The sequence below is a fragment of the Agelaius tricolor genome, unplaced genomic scaffold (genome assembly GCF_023055355.1).
Source record: "Agelaius tricolor isolate 1412-34295 unplaced genomic scaffold, bAgeTri1.0.p SCAF_6, whole genome shotgun sequence".
Lineage (NCBI taxonomy): Eukaryota > Metazoa > Chordata > Aves > Passeriformes > Icteridae > Agelaius > Agelaius tricolor.
The window spans coordinates 31,854,590-31,871,551 of record NW_027269266.1 but is presented as its reverse complement, the minus strand read 5'-3'; positions in this window follow the sequence as shown (position 1 = coordinate 31,871,551).

Genomic DNA, 16,962 nt, shown 5'->3' with positions numbered 1-16,962 from the left:
TTTTATTTTATTTTCCACTATGACTTACACAGTAAAACTTTATTGTAACATATTGCAAACTAAAGGTATATAGCTCTCCTATCAACAGCTGTATTCTGATTTGTAGTCCAATAAACTTTCTTGCTGCAGATTTCATGTGTACAGTTGTGTTGAGGTGTAATATATCACCACAGCATTTTTAAACTCAGAGCAATAATGTATTCAATTAGGCTGGAAATAAAACATCTAGTTTTCCTTACAATAAATCTTTTACTAAAACCTCTACATCACATGTTCAACAAGGAAATAATACATGTCATTCAGACTAAGGGTTATTGTAGACTGCTGAGGGAAACATGCAGTTCTGGAGGTTTCATCAGTCCTGTGAAATCCTGCAACACGGTAAGTGTACAAATTAGAAAAGGATGTAATATGTTACTAATGACACCTCTTGGGATATTCTTTGAGCCCATATTTACTGTTATGATCAGTAGCCTCATTTAAGCTGCAGGAGTTGAAAAGTAATAGAAAAGTTGAGTGAAAAACACCTCTGAACTCATTAGATGTGGCTGTAATTCAAACTCAGAAGGCATTTCTTTTCTTCTCTGTCATTCTTCAAGCACTGGAAATATAGTGCTTGAGCTCCTAATAAAAGCATTATACATGATCACATATCTACAGTCCCTGCAAAACACGTTTACACCTCGACATCTGTAGCAGTGCCACTGCCTGAGCAGCACCCTAATTCACCCCAGATGTCTCTTTAAAGGAAATACTGTAGTAGGGCTACTGTTCATAATATTTTCTGAGCACTGCCTTTATTACTTTGAAAGACTTTGATTTTTCAAGTGTCACAGACATTTGCAGTCATTTTTTTTCCTGTGGAGGAGAAAGCCATATCACATGTTTAAACGTGAATAAAGATTTTGGTAATATTCACCCCTGGAAATGTCAGTTGGTGAATATATATCTATCCCTATCCATCAGCTGTGTTATATAACAAGGATTTCATTATATGCAGTCTCTGTGAAGCAGAGCACACACATTGTGCCAGTATTGTATCGGATATTGCTTGGAGCGCTCTCAGAGAGCAGCGTGCCAGAGCTCTTTACCCACACTCCAGTCAGCATTTTGCCGGCTCAGAAGGGTGCCAGATGCTCTGCAGTGTTTGGTGATGCTCACTTCACAGCCAGGACTGTGCTGAATGAGACTCCATGAGGATGGGTCCCCAAACAACTCCCTCCCACCCTCCCTTTCAGATAGAGTGGTGCTGATAAGGGGCTCAACAGCCATCCCAGCACTGCTGTGAGGAGGGAACAAGCCAAACTAAACTGTAGAGATCCCCAGCACCAGAAGCACAAAAAAGAGACAAAACTCCAGGTCCAGATTTCTACAGACATGCAGGTTTCCTGGTCAAAATTATACCCACACAATTTCTGACACATGCTATGTGTACGTACGCCATAGTCCCTAAGGAACTTGATCAAACTCTGGCCACCACAGAATCACAAAATGTTTGAGGCTGGAAGGAACCTCTGGAGATGATCTTATCCAACTGTCCTTCTCAGAGCAATGTCAGCTGGGGCAGCTTGCTAACTGAGCAGTCAATATTGCCCGGTCTAGTTCCAATTATCTTCAGAGATGGAAGTTCTGTGATCTCTCTGGGTAAACTTGTTCTAGTGTTTGATCATCCTCATACTTCTTCAAGATGAATAATCCTCCCTTTCAGCCTCTCCTTATGTATCAGGTGCTCTTTTCCTTTAATTGTCTTCATGGCCTTTTTCTGAACTTGCTCCAGTGTGCTCAAGTCAGTTCTGTACAGGGGAGCCCAGGACTGGACACACCACTTCAGGCTTGGTATCATCAGTTCTGAGTAGAGGAAAATAATTACCTTCCTCAACCTGCTGGTTATCATCTTCCTAATGCAACCCAGGATCCTGTTAGCTTTCACTGCCACCCTGGCACATTGCTGGCTCATGTTCAGCATGGTGTCCACAGGGATTGTGAAGTCCTTTACTACTAAGCTGCTTTCTGGATGGTTGCCCCCAGCCTGTAATTGGTGCATGGAATTATTCCTCTCCAGCTGAAGAACTTTGCAATGCCCCTTGTTGTAGTGCAGGACTTTGCAGTTCCTCTTCAGCTAGATCCCAAGGGTGTGGAGGCTGCTCAGTCTCGTGGTATGTGGGCTCAGTTTAGTGGGACATTTACTGGCAAAGGTTCACTGCTTTTAGCAATATCAGCCCTGACTTTGGAACTATTTAATTGCTGGAGATGCTGAAATGCTGGATGTGCAGCTGGTAGGGACCACAGCTACTGCTCCAAGGCCCTGTGAGAGCCCCTTCACCCTGGGCCACAAGCTTCAGTACCAATATACTGGTACTTTGGACTGCAGTGTTTAAAGATGTGAAAGTGATAAATAAACGTGGTCATACCTATTGTGTCCATACAATCACAACTGAGTGACTTCAAGACCAGAATAAACATTTTAATTTTTTGTTTTCCCCTCCTCCCTGCCCCAATTCAATATTACATTAAGAAAAGATACAGCCCTGAACATCAATTTAATACTACATTAAGAAAAGATCCAGCCCTGAACTCCTCTTGAAGAAAAATCACACTGATGTCAATTTGGTGTCAGGTAAGGAAACAGTAAGATTTCTCCCTTTTGTTTCCTTTCTTGTATAGTCTGTTTAGCTCCTGAGCCCTACAAAATGTATATGAGGACATTCCACAGTAACAGAAGGGTTCATAAACAAGATCAATATATAAATAAAATTAGTCATCATTTGAATATGGAAGCTGTGATCTCTTTGGATCAAAGAAAATGGAAGCATACAATATATATTTAAAGCAGGTAGCATATTTTTGAATAATTTCAGTGTAATTTTCAACCCTCTCTTCCCACAAAATCTAGTTAGGCAGCTATCCAGGGCACTTGTAAAAGCACTGCACTGGATGACTTACTGAATAACTTGAATTTTGTCAGAAAAAAATTAAAATCATTCTTCACAGTTCATTTTTTAATTTGAAGAAAATACAGACATGAAAAAGAGATTGAACTTCCCATCAAGGTATACCCAATTGAAACCTTTCTAAGTGGATAAAATAGTGACCAAAATATAATGAAAACAGCTCTTATTTTTTTCTTTTGCACCTACCATGTAGGTATTTCTTAAGTGAGGTAAGGGTCATGTTTTGAATTTTATGGAATACATTCCAATGGGGGAAGACAGGGAGAAGAAACAATTAGGGAGAGAGGTTGAGCTGACAGTGCAGTTTCTTTGCAGTGACAACCACATGTATTCATAAATATTTTACAAGTGCAGCTTTCAGACTAGTAAATTTAACTGCCACATTAATGCAGCTTGCAAGTTTATAACATGGACATTTGTGTGTTGTGAATGTCCAGTATTCTGTCCATGGTGACAGTAAAAGGTTTATATTTTGAAGGCTTTTCTCCTGCAGAGTGATTTCCAGATGTAAGGCTCTTGTCTTATACCGCAGCTGTGCTTCTTGTATAGTACTACAATGCATCAATTATTAATTCCATTGAAAGATGTCACAAATATACTACTTATGACATATTCTGTGCTGTCCATGAATGGAGCAGAGACTTTTCATGTCCAAGAACACCACAGAGTGGTCTCAGGAGCGCTGCAGAAAAAGTTGCATGCATTTTACATTCAGTGCATTTTATTATTAGCAGTACAGAGGTTCTAAAATGAAACTGATGAAAATAAATGTTGTAATCAGAGCCAATTATGAACAAAGTGATTGCAGCTGACATTCAGAAATGTCATCAGTATCACAAATACCACTACTCAGCATTAAGACTGTTTCCCATAAGTCAGTGTTAAAATTAGTGGTCATTTGAAGAGCTTAAATATTGTTCAGCAAATGGTGTGGATCTTTCCACTTCTTTGGCTAAAGCAGGGAAAGAATGAAAAATGGTGTCCTAAAAGGAAGATGACATTGTTAAAGAGCAGACTAGAACCCAAAAAACCTTAGAGGGTCTGGAAGTGCACAAAGAGAAGAAGACACCAAAACTGGACTTTATGAGGGCAAATGCCATGATCACCCTAGAGAGCAGAGGTATTTTGTATTGAGTCTCTACATCTAACTTCTGGATTCTGACATAATGACAGAAATGAGGAAAGGTCAAGGGGAAAACAATACAAAGTAAGAAAGAAGTTTCTTTTGGAAATTTCTAACCTGTGTTGTGAAACTTGATTTTCCCTAATCCTGTACTGAAACTTATTTAAATCTTTCACAAGAATTATACTCTTGGCTGCAAAACCAGACCCACCCCACGAGCTGTCATGTCAAGGGAGCATTAAGCCTATGTCAAAGGATGTGGTTTGATCCAGCTTGTCTTCCCTACAGCTTCTGCTGATGGCAGTTCTGCAGAGCTTTTGATGAAAACTAAATCTTCTCATCTCTGGCATATTCCTCACGAAAAGACAACGACAAACACTTCAAGCACAGAAGGTATGTGCTATATGCATTTTCCTCTACAAGCCAAGGTGAATTTATCCCTGTGGACAAATGCTTCAAAAAACTGTCTGTCAATAGAATTGATGTCTGGCTCCTTGACTGTTTTCTGCCAGAGTCCAATCCTTTCAATATGCACCAATCTGATTAATCCTTCAGTAAGTAGCAAGGTGATGCTTATTAAAAGAAACTATTCTTTGCAATGAAATGAGCTGCATGCTAAAAAATTCTTCTATTTTACCCTTTGCATGCTCATATCACAATAGTTTGCAGGCAGTTACAACCAAATCCATTCTGGATTATCTCTTCTAGATTACTCAGTTTGAAGAATAAGATCCCCCCATCCATCTCGTAAACTACAGATACTATTTTTTTTCTATCTTTTCTGTCTAGAAACAACTATACTACTGTTTCTAACGAAAGGAATTATACCAGTCAAGTGTTTGTTAGAGTAACTCATGAAAGCTGCTCTAAAACTGATTGAATCAATTTCCCTCTATCTTGTTCCTTCTGACCTGAGCAAATTTTTTTAAGAGTTCAAGCCAAGCAAGTGCAATCCATGACTGACATTATATCCATACATCTCCTTTCCCTTTCTGTTCCAGGAGTTCTACTTGTAGGTCCCAGAGGACTAAGTCTTCCAAGCAAGAGACAAGCCACATGGGAGCATATCATGTGTTGGAACATGAAATTCAATTGTTCTCTGCAATAATACCCAAGAATCTCCACTTTCTCACACCATACTGAATGCATATGTAGTAATTGTTTAACTTCTAGGTGTAAGAACAAAGTATTGCTTAATTTATTTTTTGTCTAGTGTCTTACAAGTCAATGTGATAAAGACACAAGTAGGCTATGAGCCTTCCTCTAGGTTTTCCATTTACACATAGGTATGTCAAATATTCTCAAAGTGGGAATTGTCTAAGAAAAATAATTTGTTGAAGAAACAGGATGGCCAAAATCCAGATAAACTATTCTAATGCACCTCATTGTCTTAAATGCATATATATTTAAAATGGAAACTTTTCAGTTATCCCAGCAAGGAAAAAACAATTCTGTTACTGAAATGAATATGATAATATTGCATCTGTGTCTTACCATCAGCCTCCTTTTCAGAGAAGGTCTTATTTCTCTCAAATGTTCTAGGGGATAGGAAGAAAGGTTAGTTGTACTTATTCTGGGACCAATCTTGCCCTGTTACAACTCTTAATTTTTTCTAAAACCTCTTTGAAAACCTTTCTGGATTTGATTTATTTTTCATCCCAGTCCCAGATAGATACAGGCAATAAGCAATATGCCCTCTGCTTGCTCCTTTCCAATCTTGTATGCACAGTTATTAATCTTCATAATGTTTCTCAGACAGGTCTTTGTTCCCTAATGACTCCAGGCACACCTTTGGGCATATTAGCAGGCAAAACCCCTGGTGTTTTTCAGGAAAGATTTCCCATAGTTTAGTTTATGAACCAAGTTCTGAATGTTTACTTAGGCACTCATTCAAATTTAGACTGAAATTTTTAAAAATAGCAAGCAGTTGCTGCCATCAATGTTGCACGGGCTGAGATTTTTTTCCAATATATTTTCTACACTTAAGAACCTAACTTTTGTCGTAAGTCAATGTCACCGAAGTTGCCTAATCCCATTTTTAAAGTGAAGCTTTGCTGTGGCAATCATTTAAACCTAAAATGTGGAGTGAGTCAATATATACATCCCTTTAAAAATACTACAAAAATTGCAAGGAATTTAGATTACATGCCACATTGCCCGTCTTCAGAGTTCTAATATTTTTGTTTCAGAAAAATGCATAAAAGGAAAATTTACTTCATATATTGTAGTGTCGCCTACCAAATGTCCATTAAATATGGAGGACCCCAAGTCACAAAATTTACAATAAGATGTGATTCTAAAAGCCACATAGCAGTAAAAAAAGTCAGTATTATTCCTTAGTCCTACTATTTAGAATTAAGGAACGAGTTAATTGAGTTTGTGAAAGTCTTAACCTCTTCAAGAACGCTTTCTTTCACCATGTTTTGTCTAAACATTATTTATTGAAACAATTTATTAAGCAAATTAATATTTGGAAAAAAATTTGTAATTTTCAGGCTAACTACCTCATTGTCAGTAGTGCAATGCCCTCATTTGAAACAGGTGCTCCATTGACATTATTTTAGAATTGATTAACTTTTTACCTTCCCATTTTCAGAGGTGGAACAACACCTATTACTTCTCAGAGTTTATCTTACTGCTTAGGGAATTATGTTGAAAAGGTAAGCTCTCTTGTGAGCTGGGACACAGTCAGCTTTGCTGGACAGGCCAAGCCAGACTACATCTCATTCAACAAAAGATACTGCACCAAAGTAAATATTTAAGATTTCCTATTATTTTTTAGCTATTACCCATACATTTATTAACGATTAGTTACACTATTATGTTCATTCCCTCCATCCTTTATTGCTCAATAGCCTTCTGCCTTCCAGTTTGTAAGGGAGAGGATTTACACATTAAGAAGGCTTGTACATAGAAAAACAGTATGAACAATTTCTTGGGATGCAGTCTTTGTTGCACTGACTGAAATGCCAAGCCTCCTACTGCCTCAATACTTTTTAGCAGTTCACTTCATTAGGTCCCACCTGTGAAGTGAAAAGGAATATGATTACTGAAGAAAGCTTGCTTTTACTTGACAGGTTTCAAGTACCAGATTTAATTATCATGCCATAAACTGACAATTTCAAAGGATAATGTTCAAATAAATACTGTGTTAAAGCCAACACATTAAACACATTCTCATTATGCCAATTGGAATGGAAACAATATTTTCCTTGCCATGGGCACATTAGAACATGGTCAGGCAGGAGCTGTAACAAAAACAGGTAACATTTTTATTATCATTAAGGAGAATATGTTCAGCTTCAAACATGGAACTGGACATCAATTCCTGCAGGCAGCTACTATCCATAACATGTAATTTTAAATGAACCATCCAAGAATGTGGTGGTTTTGGTGCTATGCATTTATTCATGTATGTCTATGTATGTGCCCAATACTGTCTTGGAAACTTTTTGGTTTAAACCTCATTAGAAATGAGCAAATGTTTCTCAGATACTTAAATTATTAAAAATTTCATGAAAATATGAAAATGAATAGAGATGAGGTTCTATAAATTCTGTAGAGAGGCTGAAGTGTGAGTTCAAAAGTTTTAAGACCTAAGAGAATCCACACTGTAAACAGTAGGATCTTTCATACATGCCAGACTGCAAAAAAACCTCCCTCAGAAACCAACCACAAGACAACAACTGTTTTAGTAGATCTGGTGCTCAACTTATTTAGAAAGAAGGCAATATATTCTGCAAAAGAATAGATCAAAGGTAACTACATGTTTGCTCCTCCATGCACTCACAGGACCCATGTGATCAGGAGTCCCTTACTTGAGAGCTTCTCCTGTCCAGAGAGGCTACTGGGCTGGTGGGGCTTCCCAGGTCCCTCAAAAGTGGTGTACTTTTGCAAGCGATACCCAGACATACCCAGATACTCCTTGCAGTGAAAACAAACCGCTGCCTATCTCCTCCATTTTCCTCTTTGATTTAGGAACATGTAGAAGTAAGTGTTGAGCTTGACATCATTATTTATTTTCTTTTATAGAAAACTGATAGATGCAGCTAGCAATCTGTGTGATAAAAGCACTATGCCTACCAGTATGCCATCCCCACCCTTTTTAGATAAATATATTCTACGAAATGTGACAAAAACTGTGCCAATCAGATTCTCCTCCTACAGTCCTGCTTTCAGATAAGCCATCTACAGAGTGCTTTACTTTGCTAGTGTCACAAAACCAAAAGAAAACAAAATATGGAGGAGACAGAGATTGAGAGAAAAAGGATAATCTTTTGAGTAATACACCCTTCAGATCTATGTTTATGAAGCCACAACATGGGAGATTAACAAATCTTGCTGCAGCCTTCCTGAGGTACAGATGATATAGTCTGGATCTTCTCTAAGTTGCTACTCTTATGTTACTGAATCTTTTGTAGAAAAAGTTGATGATGTTTTGAAGGAACTACAAGTGAACAAGTTTCTTCCATTTAATTTCTGCTCTCCAAGTGACCTGATTTTGCTGAAAAAGGAGTGAAGAAACTGTCCACAGGGGTTTTCACCCCAAGGTGTTTGCTGTTATGCAGGACAATGCTGGGAAGCATTGATGTGTTGCATTTATTCAAGACTAGTACTACTCTAGTACTGCTGTATCTTTGACTCTCACTACATTCCCATTGCTATCGGACTCATCTCTTGATGCATCTCTGAGAAAGAATATACATATCTATACATTGGTGCTGTTAATACGTAACTCACAAAGATACTTTAGTTTAATCATATTGCTGGCCAGCAAAGATCTGTTGCATAATTTTGGCAAAGCATCAATACCTCTTTAACCACACTCACACATGTCAATTTTTATATGCAGAGCCATGTCCCATCAGGACAAGAATGTGAAAATTAATTCAGATGACATGCGGTTGGTATGGTGCAAATAAACATTGTTCTGACATATCTCAAAGGCATTTGCATAACTGCAAGGTGCAGGTGTTTCCAAGAATCCCTGGCATGGCTTTTGAATGACAGAGTATTTAGCTTCAGGCTTCCTGGCCAAAACACATTCCAAACACTATGGAAAGAAAAGAAACATACCAGCTCATATAATAATTCCTAAATATTACTCTATCAGATGGTGATGACTTTCTGAGGAAACTACAGATAAGCTGGGGGGAGAAAGAAAAATCCCAAGAGAAGGCAGCTGTAAGTATGGATATGAACTGGCAATCTCAAATACATGAGACATTCAAATCCTTTGGATTAAGTTTCTGCACTAACTTGGCAATGCTTTGAGATAGATAATTCTTTTCCTGTTGCTTGCAGTTGACATGAATTTACTGGAAGCACTGACTCATGCTTAATTAGTGGTGCCTTGGGTTATTTTTATATTGTTGTTATGTGTTTATAGCATCTACTATTTTTAAGGCATGTTACTATTCTTCAGAAGATTTCATTGGGATTTGGTACAATGACTGTTACATAAGGTATTGAAACCTAAAAACCATATATTTTATACGTATATATTTTAAATATCTTGTTATGACTCAATTCCAATCAGACAAATCTATGGATGATAAGCTTTCTTCATGTAAGTCAGTTAATCAAGTAATGTATTGGTTATTAGCTAATACATGGAGTTGGCTCCACACCTAAATTCCTCAGAGATAATGAAATTATACCTATTAGAATTATTGCACAGCTCTTTGTATCTGCATAACAAGACTTTTCTATCTGTGAGGAGAGTAGAAAAGTGTTAAAATTTTAAATCCCTGGCAAACCTCAGAGGAAAACATCTTTGTTCACAGTGTTTGTTCACCACATGGTGCATGCTTCAGAGGGTGTTAAATCAGCAAAACTGCTGAATTTGAAATATCGGAAACATTCATCTGCCTCTGAATTCAGTTATGCTATATGTAAAGATTCCAAATAGAATCTGATAGTATAACAGCAATGTGGAATTGCATATTAAACATACCTAACCTGCCATTAAAACCCTCTAATTACAGTCATCAGAAGAGTCCCTGTGCTGCTACTTGTCATGCAATATCTATATCTCATTTTAATGGGAGAATATAGTATTTCTGATTATGTCGCCTAATGTACAATGAATGAAAGTTATGGGCCTGAACCTGCTCCCATGGAGGTCAATGGCAGTTTTGCCATTGTCTTCAATTAGAACAGGATGTCATTTTACGACACTAGAGTTTCATTTGCATTAATTAATTTACTTAGCAGGTAATGAAAAACCTGAAAAAGCAGCCCTCTGGCTCATGAGTCTGGCACCGTATTTAATATTTTCATTAGGAATAATTGCATTGATAAACTTCTAAGCAGAAAAGGGTAAGCTAGATCAGTGTATTAGGCAAAATCAAGCAGTTGATTGGGAAGCCCTGAGACTGCCTTCCATGCCCTGGCCTTGTTTTTTTTCATTTGTCAGTGACTAGGCCTAGGATGTTGAATCTTTAATGCTTAGTGTTAGATTTAGGCACAACAGTTCCATACTTTATGGATGAATATGATTTATACATCACGGAGACATTTGCTCAGCAGACACTGCAGAACTGGTACTGGTTTTGGGTCAGTAGCCTCAATGGGAACAGCAAAGATAGATGGGAGATGAGGCTGAGGGGCTTCTTCACATCATGGTTGAAGCCAGGAGATTCCCACCTGGGAAGATCCATACAGATGTCAGTGAAGGCAATTACAATCCTGTGGAAGCAGACTTATATAAGGTGCTTTGATTTCTTAAATTACATGTAAACCAGATCAGTCTCCTAACTTTTTTAGCTTTTAAGGTGCTAACAGCATCTACAATGTTAGCATCAGGCTCATGCCTGGGAAAGATAGGAAGCTGCAAAAACAGCAATGGAAAAAGTTCTGCCAAATGAGAAGGATTGCACTGTGTCAGCTGCTGGGGATGTAGAGTAGCCCCAAAATGCACACTCTGGCACTGCAGAAATATAAGGACTCCATACATAAAACTTCTCACAGAAAGGACAGGAATTAAATTATCTTCCAGTGAGTCAGTGACAGCTGAAGGATTACAGTGGCCTGCTGTACTGGTGGTATGGCCCAGCAGTGCATGCACTTGTTCAGGATTTCTGTGATCTGATCTCCACAGGCTGCCACATACTTCCCCTGTCTAGAAGACAGAAGTCTGGCAAAGCCACTTCTCCTTCTGGGCACTGCTTCTACAGCCTGGGGGTAATAACTCCTCTTTACCTCCACAGGTTACTGTTTTGGTTGGGTTTGTAAGGTGCTTAGTTATCCAAGTGTTGGGAGCTATAAAACAACAAGATCAATTGAAAACCCGTCAGTCAGAACTTGAAAACCCATCAGTCTCTGTATTCAGAGCTTTTTATTAAATTAAGAAGTAAAAAAAAAAAGTGAGACAATATTGGCTTGAAGTCTGCTTGTCCTCTTTAGCATATTGCTATGATTGTCCTGGAATACTTTTAGCCAGGCACACTGTACTTTATGGACATTACTGTAGAAATACTTGCTGAGAAACGCTATTTTATTAATTGGGTATTCTCACTGTAAGTCATGTGATATCCCAGAAGACACTTTATTTATAAAGTGTATTTGCATCAGGAGTTTTTCAAGGTTCTCTATTTTACAAAATAATAGTTCACAGCGTAAACTAAATCCATCGAGGTGAAGCTTATCGGCTGAGCACTTAAATAAAATGAAATCAAATGCCATTTCTAGTGGAGACAACAAATGCTTCTTATTTGGCATGATATTTTACATATCTATGTATCACTTTAAAGAAGGTAATTGATGATATTCATCTTGTAGAGAAAATAAGTTTGCATGGCAAGAAATAAGTCCATATATCTGCCTCACTTGGACCAGTTTTTTCTATATAAAACCTGAAGATTTTCATCTGTTTCCCAGAAACAATGCTGAATTCAGACAATTAAAATTATCTAATTTTAGATTTTATGATATTTTTCAGATTTGTTACTCTTTGTGACAATCACAAGAGTAAAGAAAAAAAAAGAAGCTAGGAATGCCACAAGGAAAAACACTGGGTTAAACACATTAAGACAAAAATTCATTTGAGCTGTTTTAAAAAGACAGAGAGCTAATGCCTATGCATATGATGCAACATTTAGCTCTTCCTGTAAGTTAAACAATAATCTGTCACATATTAATTTTTTAGGCTGATGGAATCACTCTTCTAAAGTGCCCTTTGACTTTTTAACAATAAGAAAAACACAGCAGCTTCTTTTTTAACTCTTAGCTTACCACTTCACTAATTTATTTGAAGGATTGGTGTATTTCTGAGAAATGCCCCTTGTTCAGAAAGTTCCTTATTTCTTTTTGAAGACTGGCACTTTAGAGGCTGTGAGCCTGTATTCTGTAGCTTAATGCACAAATTTTACTCAGATTTTACTCTGATTATGATTCAGTTCCACTTTAAAACTGACTGTTTTATTTCCCCTGTGAAGGGAAATATAGCATTACACAGAAAAGCTTTGCAACTCTTGAAACCCCATTTCCCACCTCCTTTTTTGTTACTGTTCCTTCTACAATATACAGAAGAGGGAAATTTAAAAAGGGGTTTGCCTCGATACTCACAAAACACAGACAGGCACACTTCAGCTGCCTGTGCCCGAAGCCTTCTGCTAATTATTGTCAAATTTACTTCCATGTCTCCAAAGTAACAATTTTTTGCTTGATTACATAAGGACACCTGTTCACCTATTGAATTCTCCCTAAAATCTGATTGCTGGTAGATACAGTCTTCAAATACTTTCTTAAAAATTTCTTGAAAATCAGCTTCTGGGTGAAGGATGGAGAGCCAGACTAATGACACCACTGTAGAAGAGTCACCTGGGCTCAGTGGTACCTGTTCTGTTTGGTTTGCAGGGTGGTCAACAAGCAGAAGTTTTCTGACAGGCCAAAAGACAGAGCAATCCCTCCAAAGTGGCCACAAAAAATGCTTTCCCTTTCTCAGTGATGGAGGAAGAGGCATGGAGAAGAAAAATCAGGGCAGTGGCTCAGATGATGGTGAATGCCTTAAGGCACAGGACCAGAACTGATCAGATAGAACCCATTCCACTGCAATAGGAAAAGGATGTAGCTCTTCATACAGAAAGGCAAGGAAAAGTACTCTTCATTAATTCCATTACCTATGGTGTAATTTGTTTAAAATAGGTCTCAATGCATTATACCATAGTTAATAAGAGGCAAAAAGAACTAGAAAGAACACTAAATTTAGATAGAGGTTACATAGCTCCTCATTACTTAATCTACCTCTCGAAGAATGATGAGGTTTACATTTTACTTCTGGAGAATGCAAGATGATGTTTTAGCATGTTTAATCACCAAAGTGTTATTAAGAATCTTCATGGCTCCAAAATATTCATTAGATACCAAGATTGTATAGGGGGTTAAGAAAAATTTACGTAAGATCTAATTATTAACTCCAGTCAAACAGAGCTTCCCTCCCCACTTCCAAGAACCATACTCATCTGCAGAAAGACCCATCAGGACATCTCCATACATCTTGAAGAGGAGAAATGGGGAGAGGAAGAGTCTTCACTTCTTCAGAATTTCAGATGTTGAAGAACAAAGGGTGAGATACAAACAAGAACAAATGGATTTAGTATGAGCTGAAATCTCACCACTCTTATTTATCTGGTTGTCTCCAGACTTCATTGGCACCATTTGCATGATAAGCAGCGGAAGTCTTCTTCTGTAACACTTGGGGAGTTATCTTTGGCTTGCTTTCATAGATTTTTATGAGAAAAAATGTTGACTGAAATCTCATACCTGTGCCAAAACTAACTTTCAGGATGTTCCATTAGAATAAATCCAGCTGGAAAATCACCTCTCAACAGGATCTTATTGAAACTCTGAAGCCTTTATCTGATAGGAACTCTCTTAATAATTTTTTTTTAAATAAGACACTGAACTTGATGAGACATAGAATATTTTTTGTCTAATAAAATATCAAATAATGCACAATCCTATACAATCTAATGGATGCTCAGATAAAAAACTTCTTATCCAAAAATGTTTCCCACATGTAATGCTAGAAAACATAATTCAAAATTATATTAATTATCCTATAGTTTTGATAACAGAAACACCAATCTTTCTTTGTAGAGGTAATTCTTAGGTAAAATTAGGCATTGCTGGAAAATACACAAGTACAAAATGAAAAGCTATGCCCTTGTTGCTCCATATTTGGAAAGCTGAACACTTCAGCATCAAACCCAGTAGCTCTGAAAGCTGAATGGGTAGTTATGATATGGCATATAGAAAATTATCTAGGGGACAATTCTTAGAGTTTTTCAGTTCAGCACGTTTCTGTGGTTGTATAGCTGGGAAACATGAAGATGGAAGGGAATGACTTCTGTTTCTTGAGATATGTCTTTAAACCTGGGAGTTGGGAATTACTCAAACCGAGGTTGTAAAATAAGAACAGGTAACACTGAGAGCAAGACAGTATTGACCTGGGAAGTACTCCCTAAATGGTAGGTTGCTTTCATGAAGCAAAGTGCATCAGTTTTATAATTCAGAACACTTAACAGTGACACCCAAGCCTCCAAGCTGCAGAAAAAAAAGTCGCTGTGGCAATTTTTCAGCATACAAACCAATAAAGAAACACACACCTGGTGTTCAAAATTTTTGCAGTCTTGCTGAGTATATTTTAGTTCTATTTGTGATGATCCCATAAACAGAAGAGTGTGTTCAGATCATGTTTGATGGGCTGAATTCTCAATGCAAGGCCATGTTTCCACATTCTAACATAGTACAGTCAATGCAACTCAACTGTGCAAACAATATTTGAATGCCTCAAGGTTTTTGCTTCTTTATGAAATGCCTATAAGAGGACAGCAAAATAGGAAGCTTTCATGGAGATGTATTCTGAATAGAAGAAGATACACAAAATAATAATGAATTGTTACATGAAGTATTAGCTTTTCTTTTGCTTCAAAGTTAATCTGTAAACTTATTCTCAAAGAAACTGTTGTGATGTCCTGAATGCATCTCCCTGTGAGGAAGCAATTTAAGCTTGAATAGTAGCAGCAAATCCTAAGAAAACATTAATGATGTTTTGCTAGAGGAAACAGGGTTTGAATCTGCTTTTGCACTATTAGAGACAAGAAAAAGCCTGCTTTTCACTGTTAGAGACAAGAAAAAGCCTCTGCTTTTCTTCAGTGCAGCAACTGCAGTCAAAAAGCATACAGGGGTGCCATGTTTAGAGCACTGTCATTCAATAAGATAATTTCCTGATTTTTTAAACAGTTTTTGTGTATATAAAGAAAGCAATTCTGTAAAGAAAGTCCGTGCTCCTTCCATTTAACAGCTCTATGTGCATACCAGAAATCTTTGCCAACTACTGTTCAATGTAATTAAATAATTAAAAAATATAAATATTCGGACTATTGACTAGCTGTTTTGTTTGGAGTCCAGCAAAAGAAGACAGACAGCCAACAGGGCCAAGAGATGAGAACACAGAGTATCCCCAATGAGGCTGCTGTTGCCTGTGTGAAATAGCGCAGGGATCAGGGCAGGGAGCATGCACTGTAATCCAATTAATTTTCTATTAAAGGACATGTACAGAACAAGGAGCAGCTGCCTACAGGTCCTGTTTCATTCATCTCCTAGAATCTAAATTTTAAAAGCATGGCTGCAGAAGCGTGGAACATTTAAGGGAAAAATGCTGGGTTTCCCAGTAAACAAGATATTCACATTTCCTTAGTGAGGCAAGGCAGTAGTGATGCTGCTCCTGAATGGGAAAGTTTATTCTTCCCACAGCTGCATTGCTGTAGGCTCTCTGCAGATCCAGGTAGGCAACTCCTCCTGAATTCCCTGTTTTCATAGCTCTCCTCACACAGAAGGACAATAAATTTCTGTGCGTTCCCTGTTGCGTTGCTTCCCACACTTCAAGAACCCCTGATCCATGGGCCTGATTAGGCAAGTGGTGTGTCTGGTTTCCATGAGGCACAAGCTGTGGAATCCTCAGAAACCAGGCTGAAACAGCACTGAAGCCAGACTTGTTTCAGGAAGGAGTCTGTTTTGAATTATGCTTCCTATTAGTGGTAGATTTAAAAATTAGGGAACTATGAGTAAATCTGGAACTTAACAAGGCTTAAAATAGGCCTGGGTCACAAATCTTGATGACTGTGTGACGGGCTGGTCTTCACTGCAGCAAGGAGGTCTTTAACACAAAAAGTAAGTAGAAAAAGAGTGACTCCAGAGTGACTGGAGTATGGGGGATGGGAAGTAATAAAGGTAAGTTACTTCTTCCCATCTTATGTTCTGAAATACAGGAAAAGTTTACACAAATGGTAAACATATGGAATAAATTATCAGGAGAGTGATCTCAAACCAAAGACTACAACAGAGTTCAAGTGACATTTCTGGAACAGAAATGGATGGTGCCATAAAGTCAACACAAGAAAGCAGGATTATGATTAACCTGAAAAAGGGCAAGCAAATTAGACTACAAGTCATTTTCTTATTCCTTATGGCAGCTTCCCAAGACTGCACATCTGAAATGTATAATTTAACATAAGCCCAAAGAGCCTTCCTTGCCAACTACAGAAAAATTAATCAAGCATATTCTTGTACCAGATGAGTGGTAGGTATTTATACAAATAAAGAGGCATGATCTATTTATACACATATGCACCCAGATGCCTGGGCATGTTTATTATAGTTGAACTGAAATTAGATAACCAACATAAAAACCATTACACAACATTATACAGGTCAATTAGTTCACTGCTTGAGTTTCAGCCAGGCTGGCCATAAAGTCAGGTAATAAAACTGCAATGCTTTGAAAACACAGATGTATTTGAAATGAGTTGCTCCATGTGATTAAAAGAGATGTGAGAGGTCAGAAGAACAATATAATCTAACACCACGTCTACACTGTCGACT